This window comes from Podarcis cretensis (genome assembly GCF_951804945.1).
Source record: "Podarcis cretensis genome assembly, chromosome: 9".
Taxonomy (NCBI): domain Eukaryota; kingdom Metazoa; phylum Chordata; class Lepidosauria; order Squamata; family Lacertidae; genus Podarcis; species Podarcis cretensis.
In genome coordinates, this window is record NC_137178.1 from 15,389,861 (window position 1) to 15,392,216 (window position 2,356).

A 2,356-nucleotide genomic window follows, 5' to 3' on the forward strand; every position below is an offset into this window, starting at 1 on the left:
TAATTGATTTAGATGTCTCTGTAAGGCCCATGCTACATTTTCTGTTGCCTAAGCCAAGCCCCCTAACTTTTTAGACATGTCACCCTAAGAAAGAAACTAAGGCCCTTGAAAATATTTTAGATCCCCTCATTCTTTTCTATATTCTGATTATATCGATTTTGTTATGTCAGTCGGCCAGAATGACACCTCTAAATGAGAGTGGGCCACAGATTTCTGTAACAGTTTCAGGATCTGTGCTTGCTTGGTTTCCAGCTTCTTGACTAATAATTCCTAACACCACATCTGCCCTTTTCACAGCTGCAGTACAGTCAACCGATGTTTTTGGTAAACACTCTATGATCTCAAGGTTATCTGTCTTTCCTTGCTGGCTGCAGATTACTGACTTTCGTTTTATCTTTTCCCAATGAACATGGCTTGGCACTTACATGGAACTTCATCTGCAATTCTATTCCCCAGCCACGGATTCAGGAGAGTTTTCTGAAAATCTCCGATGGGATTTCGCCCCCCGCCCCTGAGTAACTTAGTATCACCAGCGAGTCTGGATGCTTCAACGCTGTTATGGATTGTGGCTTCTGATATTGACAAGCTAATGGTCTTCAATTCCAAAAGGCTCCCTGTTACCTGTGGTCTCAGCACCAAAACAGTGGACAGTGGAAAGTGGCTTTTTTTTAATTGCCCATTACATCTGGGCAACAAAATACACAGCTAGCAGATGCCATTATTGCCATTATTGCTTAGAGCATCATTTCTCTGTTATTGCCTTCGTGGCATCCTCAGTGCACTACTGTGTCCCATTAAAGTACTGCCATTTCTTGTGCATTGGGATTTCATGTGGGCTGAGTTAAGGTTAGTGCCGCACACGGATATCGTTTCATGGCTTTCAGAAAGAATACACGGGAAATCAATCAAAGCTGCTTTGCGGCTTCCATTTCAATGGAAGATGCATGTGGTAACTGTGATGTGGTGGCAGCAATTGATAGATTGCCCCCTATATTGCTATTTATTTTTATTTAGTTATTATTATTTTTTGCAGTAGCGACTTTTTGCTTATTGCTGCTATACATACTGCACTAACGAAAAGTGTTCCGTTCCTTTTTATTTAAGGAAAATTCTACCTGCCCTACATCTTTATTTAGTAAGTGGAAATGAAATTGGTCATAACTATTTCAGGGAGGATATGCTTCTAAATTTGTTTACGGCCACCTTTCAGAAGAGAAAGAATGTGTCATTCAGTCTAGGCCAGGCAAGCCCAAACTTGGCCCTCCAGCTGTTTTGGAACTACAACTCCTATCATCCCTAGCTAACAGGACCAGTGGTCAGGGATGATGGGAACTGTAGTCCCAAAACAGCTGGAGGGCCAAGTTTGGCCATGCCTGGTCTAGCTGGTGTCACTCAAAGGGGTTAGATTGTGGCCACTGTGGGTTGTTGGTTTTTTACACATCTGTTTATTTGCCTTCATGAAAACATTATTAGCACTTGCTTTAAAAATTAAAAAAAAAATAATCAATTTGGTTTCACACTATTCAACCATGTTAGCAAAGGCTGGTTTCACATCTGACCAAAAATAAATGTTAAGAGTTGTGTTTGTATTTTGTGCCATTTGATTATGGCATAAAGGCTGACTCTTAGAGGTTTATCCCTAAAGTTTTGACTCCTAGTCTCCTGGACAAATTTCAACATAGTGTAGTACATGACACCTCAGATTCTCAAAAATAAAAAAAAAAATGTTGGGTTGCCATCCATTCATGCACACAAATATCTGTAGAATCTGTATATCTGATTTCCGGGGGGAGCGGGGGTTGGGGACGAGCCAGGTCACTGCTTGTGTAACCACTTTTGGTGTAGGCCTGGGGAATTTTCAGATTATGTGTTGAAATGAAAAGGTAGCAAAGAGGGAAATTGTAAAGTTGAAAGCAGCGGGCCGTTCACTCTCCTTCTAATTAATATTGGAAATGGTTAAGATGCAATTTTTTTAAAAAAAGAGAGAGTTGGAGTTGTTCGCAGCCTAGGTTGGTGCTGCTCCAAACCTCCTTTCTTTGATGCACTAAACAGCTATACACGTAATAAATATACATTAGAAACACCCCTTTCTTTTAATCTGACTCCCTTGCCTTGTCGCTCCAACTGGAGCATTCTACATGCACAGAGAGGCCGTCCCAATGAGAAGCCTATCTGCCAATAAGCAACAGTTCTGGTTATGGAGAACCTATCTCTAGTGAAGGTCTTCCAGACTGCGACCACCTCGAGGTCCTTCATCGTGACCAAATAAATTATAGTGTTTGGGAACAACAAACACAGGTGTTCTATTTGCCTCCATTCAATATCATTCATCTTTCACCTCTGCCTTGATTCAGGA

The 2,356-nt window shown here is 41.2% G+C and overlaps 1 long non-coding RNA gene across 1 annotated transcript; it reads left to right on the forward strand.

Annotated features, from left to right (window-relative positions):
• The first annotated feature begins 1,295 nt into the window (after positions 1–1,295).
• Positions 1,296–1,970, forward strand: LOC307224444. The gene is made up of 2 exons (XR_013842527.1): positions 1,296–1,400; positions 1,766–1,970. It is a non-coding gene; the product is annotated as an uncharacterized lncRNA (long non-coding RNA).
• The last annotated feature ends 386 nt before the right edge of the window (positions 1,971–2,356 follow it).